This window comes from Microtus pennsylvanicus, chromosome 2 (genome assembly GCF_037038515.1).
Source record: "Microtus pennsylvanicus isolate mMicPen1 chromosome 2, mMicPen1.hap1, whole genome shotgun sequence".
Classification (NCBI taxonomy): Eukaryota; Metazoa; Chordata; class Mammalia; order Rodentia; family Cricetidae; genus Microtus; species Microtus pennsylvanicus.
The window spans coordinates 69361232-69378702 of NC_134580.1; the positions used below are offsets into that span (position 1 = coordinate 69361232).

Here is a 17471-nt window from a genome sequence, read left to right on the forward strand (position 1 = left end):
TGCCAAGCGTTTCTCTCGGGCCTCCAGGGGAGAGGTATCTAGGGGCTGTCCCGGAACTGCTTCTGCCTTGGGGCTGCTTTCTTGGGGTAATTAGGGCTCCTCTGCCACAGCCCCAAGTCAAACCCAGCCGGGCTTATGTTATGACACCTTGCAATGTTTGTTGACCCTGTTTCTTTCCTTGATTGTGTGTGTGTGTGTGTGTGTGTGCGCGCGCGCGCGTGCATGTGTGTGAGAACTGTGAGGGGAACAGAAGTCAGTCTCAAGCTCCCACTGGGGCCGGAGCAGGCCACTCTCCCTACCACGCCTTCGGTAAGCTTTTGTCCAGTTTTCTTGTTTTAACCCCCCTCCCCACATCTACGGGACTCTATCGCTTTCCCTTGGGAGGTGGATTTTCACAGTGGCTCCCTTGCTCCTGACTTTCAGCTTTCGGAACTCACTTAACTCCAGCCGTTGTTTCCCTTTAGAAAGCACATTAAATAGCTCATCGTTCTCGATGATTCTTTCCACCTTGCTGTGTTTATAACTGGAGTGACCGCCCTTGATTTATGAGTTAGTTGAACTGTGTGTAATTATTTCTTCATCTTTACTCATGGATTCTTCCATTCTTTAATCACTCTTGCTTTTCCCTAACCTGTCACTTTCTCTACTTTTGTCTGGTAATGAGGCAGCCACGGGGCTGTCTGGCTCCTGTTCCAGAGACTCCGTATCTGACAGGGCTGCTAATGTGCTCAGGACCAGCTCGGGCCCCTTTGCGTGACGAATCAGCTCGTTCCTCTTCCTGTTTTTCCCCCTCTTCCTGTTCCCCCACCCCCACGCAGCACACTGAACACTTCCATAATTTTCGCCATTGTGTTTATTGAGAGTGTATTGCACACAGTCCGATCCTCAGCCCTTTTTTCTGTCTCTAGGGTTTGTGGAGGAAAGGATTGTCCTTGATCTGTGAACGTGTTTACTCTTGGGAACTTGGATCTAGCTCTGCACCTACTTCCAGATATTTTTCTGAATCCCCTGCTGTGTGGGGGGAATTTAAGGATAGGGATTGGCACTGGGGCTTGTGGCCTGGGATTTAAAGTAGAGTGCTTGCCTAGTCATGCATGGTCCCCACCACCACAGTAGAATGTGTAATGCCAGCATCCTCCACTCCATGGTGAACTTTTGACATGGGTGCTAAAGATTTGAACTCAGGTCCTCACGTCTTCAGCCCTTTACCCACTGAGCCCTCTCCCCGGCCTCCCCAGCTTCTGAGCTCTCCTTACTAGGTCTAAACATAACTGTGGCTCACAGTCTACCTGTTGGGAACTCAGGCAGGCTTTCTGGACAGATCCTGGCTGTGGTCCAGCGGGTGGGGTGGGGCTGGGGAAGGGACTAGGGAGTGGGGTGGGACTGGGGGCAGGAGTAGTAACAGACTTTCAAAGTGTGAAGTCTGAAGAGAGAGCTGGGGTGGGTGGTTGGGGCTGGAGACCTTGACTGTGAGGGCTGGCCAGCTGGCTCCACGGGTAAAGGCATCTGCTGCCAAGCCTGACAACTTTTGCTTGATTCACGGGACCAACAAGTGGTAAGAAGAGCTCTGGCTCCTTGAGGTTGTTTCTGACTTTGATGAGCATGCCATGGAACTTGCACACAGACACACACACTTAAAAATAAAAAAATAAAAATAAAAGAGCACCGTGAGAAGTGGTTCACTAGATATGTTTGTGAAGAACTGCACAAGAAATCCCCTGGAGCTTGCCACACCTGACGCTGATACGTTGATTCATTTTGACTCTGTTCTGATCACCTGTAAAGTTCAGGCTCACCAGATTTATTTCCCGGTTGACAAATTCTGTATCAGGTCTAAAGGCAAAGGCGAACTGTGTTGGAGAAGTTTAAGACAATTCTGCTTAGGGATGTGCAGAAAAAAGTCTTGCTCTTTCCTAGAAGAAAACTTTTTTCTTTTCTTTTTTATTGATTTTATTGAACTATATATTTTTCTCCACTCTTCCTCCCTTCCTCTCCCCTCCCCTTCTACCCTCTTCCATGGTCCCCATGCTCCCAATTTACTCAGGAGATCTTATTTTTTTCTACTTCCCATGTAGATTAGATCCATGTATGTCTCTCTTAGGGTCCTCATTGTTATTTAAGTTCTCTGGAATTATGGTTTGTAGGCTCTTTCTTTCTTCTTTTTTGGCTTTATGTCTAAAAGCCACTTATGAGTGAGTACATATGATATTCGTCTTTCTGGATCTGGGTTACCTCACTCAATATGATGTTTTCTAGATCCACCATTTACCCACAAATTTCAAGATGTCATTATTTTTTTCTGCTGTGTAGTACTCCATTGTGTACATGTACCACATTTTTCTTATCCATTCTTTGCTCGAGGGGCATTTAGGTTGTTTCCAGGTTATGGCTATGACAAACAATGCTGCTATGAACATAGTTGAGCAAATGTTCTTGTGGTGCGATTAAAATCCTTTGGGTATATACCCAAAAGTGGTATTGCTGGGTCTTGAGGAAGGTTGTTTCCTAATTTTCTGAGAAATCGCTACACTGACATCCAAATGGGCTGTACCAGCTTGCATTCCCACCAGCAATGCAGAAGTGTTTCCTTTTCCCCATATCCTCTCAGCATAAGTTGTCATGAGTGTTTTTGATCTTGGCCATTCTTACAGGTGTAAGATGGAATCTCAGAGTTGTTTTGATTTGTATTTCTCTGATGACTAAGAATGTTGAACATTTCCTTAAGTGTCTTTCAGCCATTTTAGATTCCTAGGAGAAAACTTTATATATATATATATATATATGTGTGTGTGTGTGTGTGTGTGTGTGTGTGTGTATGTGTATATATGTAGACATACATATATATTTGCATTCATAGATACATGCACATTTATGTACAAATATAATGTACAAATTCATATATTTGTTATATAAGCTTTTGTTTGGGGTGTGTGTGTATACAGATATACACAGCCCTTGTTGTTTTCTTTAATCAGCTTTACTGAGGGTTAGGGAGATAGTTCAGATGGTAAAGAACATGCCATGTAAGCGTGAAGACCCAATACCCCAGTAAGAAGACAAGTTTGCAGGAATATAATTATAATCCCAGGTCTGGGGAAATGGAAACTATAGGTTCCTTGGGGTTTGTTAATCATCTGGTCTAACCTCATCTCAGAACCTCAGGCTCAATGTAAGACCCTGTCCCCAAACAGGGAAATAAATAAATCACAAACAAACAAATAAGCAGGATCCATCCTGAGAAGTAACAGGCGGGGCTGACTTCCGGTCCATCCAACATGTATGCATGCACATGTGCATAATACACGCTCAAAAATAAAAATATACATTTGCTAAAATCCACCTGTTTGAATAAAAAAATTAAAAAAGGAAAGAAAAGAAAAAAGTAGAATTCAACCAGGTATAATGGTGCATGCCTGTGATCTCAGCCTTGGGGCATCTGAGGCTGGAGGATCATGAGTTTAAGGTTAGCCTGGGCTACATAGTGGCATCCTTTTCCTTGTTTGTTTTTTAAATTCAAACAGTTTTGAAGCCCATGTAACCATTTAAGAGACCAAACTTCCTCATCCCTACAGAAAGTTCCCTTTGTAACCCATCTTTCCCATTAGCCTCACCCTTGTCCCCCACTGATCTGCTCCTGGTGCTTCAGGCTGGTCTCAGCAGTTCTGGAGTTTCCTGTACACGCTGCTCTTTTCTGTCTGTCTGGCTCCTTTTTCTCAGCACGTTATCTGTGAGATTCATTGAGGACGCTGCCTGCCTCAAGAGTTCCTTCTTACACTGCTGACCTGTCTTCTGTCATTTGGATCCCCATGGTTTGTTCATCCATTTGCTTACTGATGAAGATGTGGGTGGACCCAGCTTGGGGTTCCTGAAAACAAGGCTGCTGTAAATATTGTGCGCTAATGTTCCGTGGGCTTAACTTTCTTTGTCATAAGTGCCTGGGACTGGAAGTGACAATTGCATGGAAATGAAGATAGCTTCAGAAACCAGGAAACTGCTAAGTGGTTTTATCATCTTTATGTTCCTGCCAGTGTTCACTGCGGTCAGCTAGGGCATGTTTTTAGAGAAAGGTTTACATTTCATGGTATACGCAAACAGACTTAGAGAGAGGTGCTTTATCCAGCTCCACTCTGTCCACAGTTCCAGTGGACCTGCCAGACAGAGACTGGTTCTATCTAAATCCACTCATCAGCCCTGCCAGGTTCCAGGTTCTGCACCTTCATAGCTTCTACAGCAGGTGAATATGTCTATTTATGCGTTACTTAAATGGATGTCACTGTAGTTATGATTAGAAATAGTAAAAACGTCTCGGAAAGACAGAAGCAGTCAGACCTCTGTGAGTTCAAGGTCAGCCTTGTCTACCTACGAAAGTCCCAGGCCAGTCAGAGCGAAGTAGTGAGACCTTGTCTCAAAACAAAAACAAAGTGCATTGTGGGAAACGCGTGCAAGTGACTCACATTATCAAAGCTGAGTGGAATAGAACTGAGCCCTGGTTCTAGGATAAGGACGGAGGGGAAGGTGGCTGCGGCATCTTGTGACATCAGTCAGGAAAGGAGAAGCGCTCAGCCAGGCACCCACCTCGCAGTGACACGAGATGTTGGAGGGCTTCAGGAGTCAAGTGAGAGCGCTCCAGAGGCCACCGTGGACAGCTGGAGCAGCAAGATAAAGCCACAGTACACAGTACGGAATTAATGACGGAGTGGAACTCCACGAGTGAGAGAGTAGAGGGAATCGCCACCAAGGAAGACTGCAGATTTCCCACCTCCAGAGTCCAGTTCAGTCCCTACTCCAGGGAGGGCTGCCCTCAGTGGCACCTTCCAGAGCAAGCAACACAAAGAGGCAAAGTAATACCCCACAGAGAAAGCAGAGGACACTGCCCAGGAATCAAGGATAGTGCCAGGGAAAGACGCTGGCTGACTGTGCTCTTGATAGGGTTTGAGAACATGGATAGTTGCCTGTCTACCCCCCCCCAGACCCAGCTGAGTCTGTGAGAAAAACCCAACTGAGGGTCCTCTAACAGAATACCTGACTGGTCCTCTCAAACGGTCACAATTCTGGGACCGGAGAGATGACTAAGTGCTTAAGAGAACTTGCTTTTCTTGCCGAGGAACCAGGTTCAGTTCCCAGCACACACAGAGTGTCCACAACCATTCCTAACTCTGGTTCCAGGAGATCTTATGCACCCTTCGATCACCTCAGGCAGCATGCATGCGCATGATGTACATACATGCATGCAAGCAAAACTCATACACATAAAATCAATCAATAATAAGTCAGTCGATCTTTGAAAGAAAACCTCTCAAATCCAAACAGGCAGCACTAATTGGACTCTGGATTATTGACAAAATAAAGCAGGAGATGTGCAAGGAGGGGGTAAAATGGGAGTACCTGAAGGAGTTGTGCCCTGGGAGCACCCAGAGGAGGGGATGCCCTGGGAGCACCCGGAGGAGGAGTACTCTGGGAGCACCCGGAGGAGTTGTGCCCTGGGAGCATCTGAAGGAGTTGTGCCCTGGGAGCACCCGGAGGAATTGTGCCCTGGGAGCACTTGAAGGAGTTGTGCCCTGAGAGCACCCAGAGGAGGGGGTACCCTGGGAGCACCCGGAGGAGGGGTGCCCTGGGAGCACCCGGAGGAGAGGTGCCCTGGGAGCATCCAGAGGAGGGGTGCTTTGGGAGCACCTGGAGGAGTTGGGATGCATGTGATCCAACAACATTGTTGATATGTATGAAATTGTCAAAGAATAGGTAAAAGGACATCAAAACCAGGAAAGTCTGAGACTTTTGTCCCAGCCAAGAGTTGCCTAATGGCAACGAGAGGAGACATCATAACTAAATACAGTTATGATGTATAAATGGAAACTAGCAACATTTGTATAAAGTGTGGGCTTCACCTAAGTTAGTAATGTGTCAGTGACTCAGGCTCTTGCCTTAAATGCTTGAGGCCATGGCTTGATCCTTCCTCAGCTATGCAGAATAGGTAATAATAATAATGATGGATCAGGTCAAACTCACTAATTGTAGTGAACGAGCCCTGCTCTGTCCTTTACAGCTCTAGGTATTGACTTAACTAGTGTGGCAAGGGAGCAAAGAAAGGCAGACGAATACACAGGCACAGGAGAGCTGGGATCACATGGACTGATTCTCTGATGGAGGAGTCTAAGTACCCTGGAGCTCAGCATGTTATACACAGCTGAACAAGGAGGCGGGGTTATTACACACAGCTGAACAAGGAGGCAGGGTTATTACACACAGCTGAACAAGGAGGCAGGGTTATTACACACAGCTGAACAAGGAGGCGGGGTTATTACACACAGCTGAACAAGGAGGCGGGGTTATTACACACAGCTGACTAGGAAGGCAGGATTGGTAGCACACAGCACTGCTAACAAGACCTAGCCAATTTCAGTAGGAGCTGGCTCTGTAGGGGAGCCGTCTCCAGGATACAAACACTGTGGTAGTGGCAAGAAATCTACAGCGGACACTTTCTGTACACACTATCAAATTCAATTCATACCTGAGGATGACGTTGTCAATTTTCCATGGCTCGGAGGCATTATTCTTCTCATGGCCGGCTCATATCAACAGCACACATCCACCCTGGACGCCATCCTCTCTCTTAAGAACTCAGACAAGGCATTAGTAATTGGGAGGAAGTGTATGAGAGCTCTCTGTGTTATGTTCACAACTTTTTAGTACATGAAATAAAACTGTTATTCAATTTCCTCTTCCTTCTAATAGTAAGCTTCTACAGTACAGTGCCTTCATTGGAATTTACCGTAGCCTTTAAAGTAGATGTGATAAATGTTTATGTGTGATATAGAAAGATATTCTCAAAATATTGTTAAAGTTTTTTAAAGTCAGTAATAAAATAGTTTCCATTTAGTAAGTAAATATACGTGAGGGTAAGAATACAAGGCTATTAAAAAGTTCAAAGAGACGTTCTGTAGGCAAGATGGTGATGAGAGGCCAAAGGTCAACCCCAGATGCTGCTCCTCAGTTGCCACCCTCCTTGTTACTGAAATAGGGTCCCTCCTTGGTCTCACGTGGAGCTTGCTGAGCTGGCCAGGCTGTGCCTAGCCCCCCAGCACAGGGAGTTCGGACCTTCACATCTAGTTTCTGGACTTGGGTCCTCTGGAAAAGTAGCAAGTGTTCCTAACCATTGAGCCATTTCTCCAGTTGAGGAGAAATTCTGATTGTTAATTTGGTCTTCAATCTGCTGATATTTATTTTTCATTTTCCTTTGATGTCTTAGTATGATATGGATGGTGTGGTGGGCAGTTCTAATGTGACCTTAGACGCCTGGCTGACCCCTTTCTGGGGGGCATATGCTCACGACAGCTAGTGCTCATGACCGCTGAGCTATTTCTGCAGCCCTTTGACCTTTAAAAAAAAAGTTTTGTGGGGTTGGAGAGATGGTTCAAATGGTTATGAGCACTTACTGCTCTTGCAGCAGACTTGGGTTCAATTTCCAGTAGCTACATGGTACACAACCATCCGTATCTTTAGTTCCAGGGGACTCGACACCCTCCTCTGATCTCTTTGGGAACAGGAATTCAGGCAAGACACTCCTACACATAAAATAAAATAAAATAAATACCCACATGGCAACTCATAATTATCTATAATTCCCATTCCAGGGAATCCAACACCTTCACATAGACGTACATGTAGGCAAAATACCAATGCAGATGAAATTTTTTTTAATATTTATTTACTTATTATCTATACATAGTCTGTCTGTGTGTATGCCTGCAAGCCAGAAGAGGGCACCAGACCTCATTACAGATGGTTGTGAGCCACCATGTGGTTGCTGGGAATTGAACTCAGTACCTTTGGAAAAGCAGGCAATGCTCTTAACCACTGAGCCATCTCTCCAGCCCCCAGATGAAATTTTAAAAAACTAAAAGAAGAAAACATTTTTAAAATGAAAACTAAATTAAAAATTAGGTTTATAGTTAATATCAATAGGGTTCAACGGGGTTATAGAGGCTGGGAGTGAAGTTCAAAGGTAGATTGTTTTTCTAGCACGAGTAAGGCACCCTGGATTTGATCAAAAGGAGGAGGAAGAGGAGAAGGTCACAAACACCCTGACATTTAATGGTGCTGGTTTGGCAGCCTGAAGGATTGAAGGAGTCGTAAAGAGCACCTTGAAGTTTGACACTGTGAGAAGTCAGGAGAGGCCATTGGTAAAGGTATAGTCTTAAATTAGAGTAGAGATACCAGGATTTGTCAGGATAGTGGAGAGAAGCTGAGGCTTGACATCATAAGGCAGGGTTGGAGTCCCTGAAGAGAGTCCAGGAGAGGGGCTGGTGACGGTGCAGTCTCAGGTGCAACGCCACCCTATGGTACTGGAGATGCCAGGACTGTGGGATGGCCACCAAGGACAGAGGCAGGCGAGGTGCACAGCTGCTCTGAGCCTACAAAGCAGTTGCATGTGCTACAGAGGGCAGAGCCAGAGAAGTGGAGTTACCTAAGCCCTTGAACCCAGACGATCGTGAGTGAGTTCCACTCCTGTACACTGAACTGTTTATATTATTGGATTTTGGTTTTGCTTTGATCTAATTATAACTGTGCATTGGTTCTTCCCTCTTGAAATAAGAAAACATATGTTAATTTTGATTTTACAGAAGCCCACAGTTGAGAGACTTTACTTGTTTTAAAGAGACTAAACTTTTAAAGTGTTTGAATTTTTAGAGACTAAGACTTTTTAAAAGTTGTAACGTGTTTTATGATAGTGACATTAACATGAGATCTTGGGAATGAATAAGAAAGGAAAGGTTATGATTTAATAGTGATGTATTGGTGTGTCAAGCTGACAAGGAGTCAATTGTGCTGATAAGGTTTTTCTGTTTTAAAAAGTTTATTTTTTTTTACTTTTGAATTAAAATATAATGACATCGTTTTCTACTTCCCTATCCTCTCTCCAGCCCTTCCATATACTTACTCCCCTTGCTCCCTCACAAATTCACGTTGTCCTCTTTTTCTCTCATTGTTACGTATTCATGAAGCTGGGCGGTGGCGGCACACACCTTTAATCCCAGCACTCGGGAGGCAGAGGCAGGCGGATCTCTGTGAGTTAAAGCCCAGCCTGGGCTACAGAGAAAGTTCAAGTCAATATAATGAACATCCAAAAGGATACCCTAATTGGCATTGGATAAGCAATTAGGGAGCTCATCCCTGGGGAAGACCACTTTTCCAGCTCTTGGGATTCATCAGTTGCCTGTAGTTCTTTATCTAGGGTTGGGCACTGATTAATTTTTGTCAACTTGACACAAGCTACAATCACCTTGAAAGATGGAACCTCAATTGAGAAAATGCCTCCAACAGATTGCCTATGACAAGTCCATGAGGCACGTTCTTGATTGATGACTGATGGCAGAAACAGGTGGATCTCTACGAGCCCAAGGGCCAGCCTGGCCGGCAAAGTGAGGCCCTGACTCAAAACAAACAAGAGTTAAGGATTGGGGGGGCTGGGGAGGTGACTCCCCACCACTAAGGGCTATGCTACCCCTGGGCAGGTGGTTCTGAATTGTTTTTTAAAGAAATCAAACTGGAGGCTGGACAGTGGAGGCGCACGCCTTTAATCCCAGCACTTGGAAGGCAGAAGCAGGTGGATCTTTGAGTTCGAAGCCAGTCTACAGAGCAAGTTTCAGGACGGCCAGAGCTACACAGAGAAACCCTGTCTTGAAAAAATCAACAAGAACAAAGAGGCAAGATGCAAGCTAGGAAGCAGCACTCCTCCTTGGCCACTGCTCCTATCCCTGCCTCCAGGTTTCCGCCTGGATTCCTGCTCTAGGTTGCCTGTGAGATGGACTATAAGCTGTAAAGTAAACAAATCCTTTCCTACCCAAGTTTGTTCTAGTCATGGTTTTATCACCACAGAAAGGATAACTAGGATTGGATAGACAGACAGACAGCTAAAGATGGTCTGAAATGTGATTAAGAATTAAAGATCATTCTTGACATGGTGACACACTCCTTAAATCTTCTCACTTCAAGAGGCAGAAACAGGTGGATCTCTACGAGCCCAAGGGCCAGCCTGGCTGGCAAAGTGAGGCCCTGACTCAAAACAAACAAGAGTTAAGGATTGGGGGGCTGGGGAGGTGACTCCGAGGGTGTGAGCTCTTGCTGAGCAAGCATGAGACTTGAGTTGAAGTCCTCCGCATCCATGTGAAAAGACAAGACAAGCAGTGAAACAGCCGCTTGAGTAAAATGCTGGCCTGACTCTTACAAAGTCCCACCCTGTGCCCCTTGTAGCCACGCACCACTTTGTCCGTTTGTCCGCACCCTGTTTACTGTGCTCCTGTGTAAGCAGAGCCTTTGCCAGTTACTTCTATCACATCAGATCGTTCATATGAGATCACCTTCTGTTGGTCTACTCTGCTTTTCTAAGACTGTCATAAAACACTACCTGAAACCAACTTGGGGAAGAAGGGACTTATTAGGCTTACTCGTTCCAATTCATCATCAAGAAAGCCAGTGCAGAGCTCAAGATCTGAACGAGAGGCAGAGGTCGCGGGGAAATGCTGCATACTGGTTTGCTTCCTCTGCTCCTGCTCAGCCTCGTTTCTTTTTTTTTTCTTTTCTTTCTTTGTTTTTTTTTTTTATAATTTAACATAATTTCTTTATTGAATCTTTGGGAATTTCACATCATGCACCCTAATTGTGCTCACCTTCCAGTCTCTCCATATCCTTTCCTCACCATTGTAGTGCCCCCCAAAATAAAATAAAAACAAGCAAGCAAACAACAAAAGGAAAAGCAAAAAGAAAGAAAAAGAAAAGGAAACAAACAAACAGAATACCTCATCATTCCTCCATGGTCCTTGGACATTAACATGACCTCAGATCTTGGTCATCCACATGGCCTTCAATGGTAATAGGAACCTTGGACATCAACACAGACATGGTCCTCAGCTGCAACTCTGGCCCAGACGTCACCATTGGCTTCGGGTAACAGTGCAGGCCACTCAGTTCTGCATGGCCCTGGCCGCATCATGGCCCTTACACACCAACATGGAGACAGGTGGCTGACCTGACTCGGGGCATTCACATAACTCTTGGTGGTAACATGGGCCATGGAGTTCAACATAGACTCCAGAGGACCACAGACCCAGATGTCACTACACGGTAGCCTGGGCCCAGTTGACACCATGGCACCAGGTGGTATCACGGGCCACTCAGGCCTATATGGCCCCAGCTGCAGCATGGCTCCCAGACTCAAACAAGGCCACAGGTTTTGGTCCAGACCCCAAGGCCTCCACGTGGTCCCTGGTGGTAGAGTCATGGACCAAGACATGGTCCTCCGCAGCAGCCCTGGTCTGGAAGTCACCATGGCACTGGGTAGCAGTATCTGCCACTTATAACGATATGGCCTCGGATGCAGCATGGCCCTTGGGCACCAGCGTGGTCCCAGGTGGCTGATCAGACCCCAAGGAACTGTTACTCAGCCATCGGTTGCAACAGGAGCCCCAGACATCGACTGAGGTCCTGCAGCCTGGTTTCTTATACAGCCCAGGGCAACCTGTCCTCCATGGGTCGGGTCCTTCCACATCAACCAGCAATCAAGAAAATATTCAAGGCCAATCTGCTGGAGGCAACTTCCCAGTGATGTTCTCTCTTTTCTGGTGACGGTAGCTTATGTCAACACGACAAAAACAGCCAGAACAGTAAGTGGCCATACATCTCTAACCAATAGAGGGTAGTTTTCTCTTTAAAGACTTCACTTTGAAAGAAGTACAAAAACCAAACAGTTCATTAATAACGTTTTGTTTTAAAAATGTAAGGTAGGGCTGAAGAGATGGCTCGGTGGCAGGGCTTGTGGCAGAAGCATGAGAAACTGATTCTTGAGTCCCCAGAACTTACACAAGCTGGATGCAGTAGTGTACATCTGCATGGGAGGCAGAGACAGGACTTCCTAGGGCGTGGGGGCCAGCCAGTCTAATGCTCACCCAAACAAGCAAGGTGGGAAATGAGAGGCAGCCCTTGAAGTTGTCCTTTGACCTCAGCAGGTATCCCATGACAAGTACACACTTACACTTACACATGCACACGTGCTCAAAGACAAAAATGAGTGTTAATCATCCCCAAGTACTCAGAGTAAAAGTGAGCCTCCTTTCACACACACACACACACACCAGCCCTAAGCCGCTGTTTGCTATGTGACCCAGCTTCTGGGCATTTTTCTAAATATGCAAATCTGCAGGTTTTCAAATGTGTACCAAAAGGACTTCCCTGTATGTACTGGTCTGCAACTTAGGTTTTCACCGCAGCGTCCTGGGAGGGTTTACATTTAATTACATAGACATTTGCATCAGGCTCTTACACGTCGACCCACTATTCAATATTAGCGCCACAGTTTTCTCTCTCCCGCTGGACATTTATGATATTAGCAGTTTTCAGTCTTATGAACAGTGCTGCCGCCAACAGTATTGTAATCTCAGCCTTGTGTGAACATCTCCAGAGGACGGATACCTAGATGAATCCCTGAACTAAAGAGTTTCTGTCATTCACATTTGAAGACACACTGCCAGGACAACCTCAGAAGCCGATACCATTGCTCTTCTACCAACAAGATGTGAGAATAGCCCTGTCTCTATCTTTGCCTGCACTAGGTATTACTAACCTTTAAAAATTTTTCAGCCATTCATTTATGTGTTTGTGTGCCCGTGTGCTACAGTTCACGTGGAGATGAGAGGACACCCTGCAGGAGTCATCTCTCTCTCCTTCCACCCTGTGGGTCCTGGGGACTTGAACTCAGGTTGTCAAAATTGGTGGAAATCACCTTCACCCACTCAGCCATCGCCCTGGCCCTTGGATATTATTAATCTTGGAAATCTTTATCTTCTAATAGGTGAGCATTGATAATTTAATGCTTAATTTGCATTTCTCTGACAATTCATAGGATTCAGTAGTTGACTATTTGTCTGTTTGCTTTGTTTTAGGTCCTCCTGTCTCTTAGCCGAGAAGCTGCTGCCACGCTGTCTCACACACTTCCTTTAAAACCCACATCACACCCTCGCTTTGCTTACAGACCAGGCTGCTGGAGTGAGCTGCCAGAATGAACTCTCCCGTTCCCCCGACCTTTAATTTTTCACTTTAAAAGTATCTTATTTTTATTTATGTGTACGTGTGTGTGTGTGTGTGTGTGTGTGTGTGTGTGTGCCATATGTGTGTCTGGTTCCTTTTGGAGACCAGAAGAGAGCATCAGATCTCCCAGTAGTGAAGTTACATAGGTTGTAAGCTATGCAACGTCGGTGCTGGAAACTGAACTCGGGTCTTCTGGAAGAGCAGGAACTGCTCTTAACCACCAGGCCACCTCTAGACACACACACACGCACACACACACACACACACACACACACACACACCCTGACATTATTTATTTCTCTCCTCTCTCTCTCTCTCTCTCTCTCTCTCTCTCTCTCTCTCTCTCTCTCTCTCTCTCTCTCTCTCTCCAAGACAAGGTTTCTCTGTGTAGCCTGAAACTCAATCTGTAGACCAGGCTGGCCTTGAACTCACAGAAATCTATCTTCCTCTGCCTCCTGAGTGCTGAGATTAAATGTGTACACCACCACGGCTGGCCACACACACTGATTTTAAATACTGGTGCTAGCCACCTCCTCCTCTGCTCTCTCTCCAGGCTTAGTCAGGTCCACTGAGTCTTCAGATGACGTCTCCATCTGACGAGTCCTTGTATTTATCTCCATCCTCACCGCGCATGCTCTAGACTGAAGTCTCCTGGGATGTCCCAAGTGCTTTCTTAACTCAAGAGCTCATTCCTCCAGACTAGTCCTTGTATAGGGTTCCCAAGTTAGAAACATCTCACCGACTCCTGGCTGCCCAACAGAAACCTAAGGAATCATTGGCCCTTTAATCCCAGCACTCAGGAGGCAGAATCCAGAAGATCTCTGAGTTCAAGGCCAGCCAGTACAGCCAGGGCTACTAGAGACCTTGTCATAACAAAACAAAACAAAACATAAAACAAAACAAAACACAAAACAAAACAACTGCCTGAAAAATCAGCCTTGGCGGTTGGTTGCCGTCCGCTGACACCAGCACTCAGTGTGGGTGCTATGTCTGAACTCTATCAAGGGGGTCCATTCTCTCTACCTCTGCTGGGGCTCGGACAGTGGGTTTCCAGGGGCTTTCCCAGAAGCCGCTTGGCCTTGGCCAGCATATTCTACAGTATCACCAAAAGGAGCTTTCAGAGCAGTTTGGATCCTGTCATCTCCTATACAGAGACAACAAGCTTGTCAGACACAAAATTGTTTATAGTTATCAAAATAAAAGTAGAAAAAGGAGAAAAGAAATAACCTCAATATTAAAAATAACAGATTTTGACTGGGCGGCAATGGCACACACCTTTAATCCCAGGACTCAGGAGGCAGAAGCAGGTGGATCTCCATGAGTCTGAGGCCAGCCTGGTCTACAGAGCGAGTTCCAGGACAGCCAAGGCTACACAGAGAAACCCTGTCTTGAAAAACAAAAACAGATTTTGCAAACATACTTACATGATGGAGCAACATGTTTTTTAAAAACAAGTATAAAGTCAAGTGTGATTCACATGCCTTTAGTTCCAGGACATGAGAGGCAGATACCAGAGTTCAAAGCCAGCCTGATCTATAATTGAAGTCCAAGTCAGCTAGGAGTACACAGAGAAACTCTGTCTCAAAAACAAACAAACTTATAAACAACAACAGTAAAAAACTAACCAAACCAAAGCAAATGTAATTCTAATAATTTTTGGTTTCATTTTGGATGAGATGCATTCTCAGTGTGTAGCTCTGGCTGACCTAGAACTCACTCTGTAGAGCAGGCTGTGCCTTAGCTCAAAGAGATCAGCCTGCCTCTGCCTCCTGAGGGCTCAGTCTAAGGCTGTGTGTGCACCACTATGCCTGGACCTGGACCTTTGTTTCGCTTTTTTTTTTGAGAGAGAGAGATCTTGTTTTTTGTTTGTTTGTTTTTTAATATTTATTTATTTATTTATTATGTATACAATATTCTGTCTGTGTGTATGCCTGCAGGCCAGAAGAGGGCATCGGACCTCATTACAGATGGTTGTGAGCCACCATGTGGTTGCTGGGAATTGAACTCAGGACCTTTGGAAGAGCAGGCAATGTTCTTAACCTCTGAGCCATCTCTCCAGCCCGGAGAGATCTTGTTATAGAGACAGTTGACTTTGAACTTTGGAGTGGTCGTCATAGACATTTGCCACATCTACCTAGCTCCAGCTATTTTAAGGATCGGATGATTGTTGATATTTAAGGATCTAGAGCAATGGTTTGCAATACACATACAAAATGGGTTTCATGTATAATTTAACATTTAGTAGTCCCATTTTAAAAAGTAAAAATACTTAGATAAAATTAATTTGAATGATATATTTTATTTAATCCAAAATATTCTAATTTTTCATTTCAACATGTAATCAGTATAAAAATTACTAATAGGACATTTTTCATTCTTTCTTCACGCAGAGTCTTTGAGCTTCCGTGTGTATTTCACATTGATGGCACATTGCAATGCAGACTCTAAATTTTCTTCAGACATATTTTAAAAATGTGTGTGATGTATGTACATGTGTATGCATACATGATGAGGGTCCTTTAGAGGCCAGAGGTTAACAGTGGGCGCCTTTTTGATCACCTTCCACCTTTCCTTTTCTTGATACCATCTCTCACTTAACCTGGAGCTCGTGATTGGCTAGGCTGCCTGGTGGGTTGGTGAGCTTAGGAATCCCTTTGTCCTGCCTCCCTAGCACTGAGGTTACAGATGTGTATCACCACATCTGGATTTTTATAAAATGCACTGTTGGAAAGTAGATGCCTGGGCTGAGTAGATGGGTAAGTGGATTGAACTCACGGGTGAGTACTGGAGTTGGGGTCCACAAAACCCATGTAAAAGCTAGACGCAGTGGCACACATCTGAAAGCCCAGCGTTCCTTTGGGGGGTTGGGTGGGAGAGACAGGAGAAGGTCACAGGCTAGCCTGGGGTACATAGCAGTGAGAGATGGGAGACCCTACCTCAAGGTGGAGCATGACGACTAACACTTGAGGTTGTCCTCTGACCTCACATGCATGCTGTGGAACTCATACAGGTATCACATGAGCATGCATGTACCCATGAACACACACATGCACCATTCTACACATATAACACACACACATAGACACACACAGACACACACATCACACACACATACACATGCGCCATCCTATATACATAACACACACATACATCGCACACACACAGACACACACATCACACACACATACACATGCACCATCTTATATACATAACACATTCATCGCACACACACAGACACACACATCACACACACACTGCACACACACACATCATATACACAGACACACACATTATACACACATAGACACACACACACATACAGACACATACCACACACATACAGACACACACACACACACTGCACACACAGAGACACACACACATTCTAAAGTAGATTCCCATTATCCCAAACCTAATAAAAGAGTTTTTCAATAACTGAATAAATCATAATTTTTAATTTTTTAATTAATTAATTATTTTTGAGATAGAGTATCACTATGAAGCCCCAGCTGGCCCGGAACTTGATATGTAGACCTGGATGAGTTTTATGCCAATTAATTTTCTTTTGAGGCAGGGTCTTACTTTGTAGCCCAGGTTGTCCTAGACTATATATATATATTGAACTCAAAACAGTCTTCCTTGTTAAACCCCCTGGAATACTAGGGTTACAGGGAAGAGCTCCCACACCTGGTTTACACATTAGTTTTAGGGCTGGAGTGGTCCCTCAGCAGTCAGACCACTTGCCCTGCGGGGGTGCCCAGCCCCCACGTGGTATCTAATGACCATCCGTAACTCAGGTTCCAAGGGATCCAGTACCTTCTCTGACGTCAGAACACACTAGGCATGCATGTGGTATACATACACCTGCAGACAAAACACTCACAAATGGAAAATATGTGTGTGTGTGCGCATGTGTGCACCTGAACTCACTAGTTAAACTAATTGTACTATTTCCCCGGAATAGTAAACAAGTGGCCAAGAGAATGATGAAAATAGGTGGTTGGTTCTCCCCAAATATAAAATTGTAGTGATTAAAACGTTGTGTTGTTGGAGCAGGAAGAGCCAGATCAATGGAGGTTCCTGGATATAGAGACTCACATATAATGAAGGCAGTTTTTCACACTAGTGGGAGGGTATTAATGACTTCATCAAAGTTATGAGTATCACTGATTATCCTCTACCACATCACAAGTAAATTCCAGAAAGTTCATCAAGATTCAAAACTGACAAACCAGTATGTTCTAGAAGATGATGGCAGAGTATATTTTTCAAGGATTTGGGGCTTAGGAAAGGCCATTGGTAATACTGTCCTGAGTCAGATGGAACATGAGAAATTATTGACAAGGTGTGACCCCTTATACAAGGCCAGTCTGAGTAATAAACATACTAAG

The 17471-nt window shown here is 45.0% G+C and overlaps 1 long non-coding RNA gene across 1 annotated transcript; it reads left to right on the forward strand.

The window, feature by feature from the left end:
* Window positions 1-236: 236 nt before the first annotated feature.
* On the forward strand, window positions 237-13057 carry LOC142844873 (uncharacterized). The gene is made up of 3 exons (XR_012909783.1): window positions 237-309; window positions 12671-12844; window positions 12936-13057. It is a non-coding gene; the product is annotated as an uncharacterized LOC142844873 (long non-coding RNA).
* Window positions 13058-17471: the final 4414 nt, after the last annotated feature.